Raw genomic sequence first — 277 nt, forward strand, 5'->3', positions numbered from 1 at the left:
CAGTCCTTGATATTGAACTCGCCAACATCACTGCACACAACAATGTCACTAATATCAGTCTTATCTCAATCATTGCCCCATTGCTTATCTCGAGGCGTGTGACAGAACGACCTGGAAGCAATCAAGTCAGTGAAAACGTTGAGAATATAATAAACCATTTACCTTTAAAACGGCCACAATAACTGCACTTTTGCGCCAAGACAGGCCAACGACCTTTTGCCGAAGCATTCCGTTAGGTATTAAGAACCTTCCACGGGGCCTGTTTCGCTTGGCTGTG

Source organism: Penaeus monodon, chromosome 24 (genome assembly GCF_015228065.2).
Source record: "Penaeus monodon isolate SGIC_2016 chromosome 24, NSTDA_Pmon_1, whole genome shotgun sequence".
Lineage (NCBI taxonomy): Eukaryota > Metazoa > Arthropoda > Malacostraca > Decapoda > Penaeidae > Penaeus > Penaeus monodon.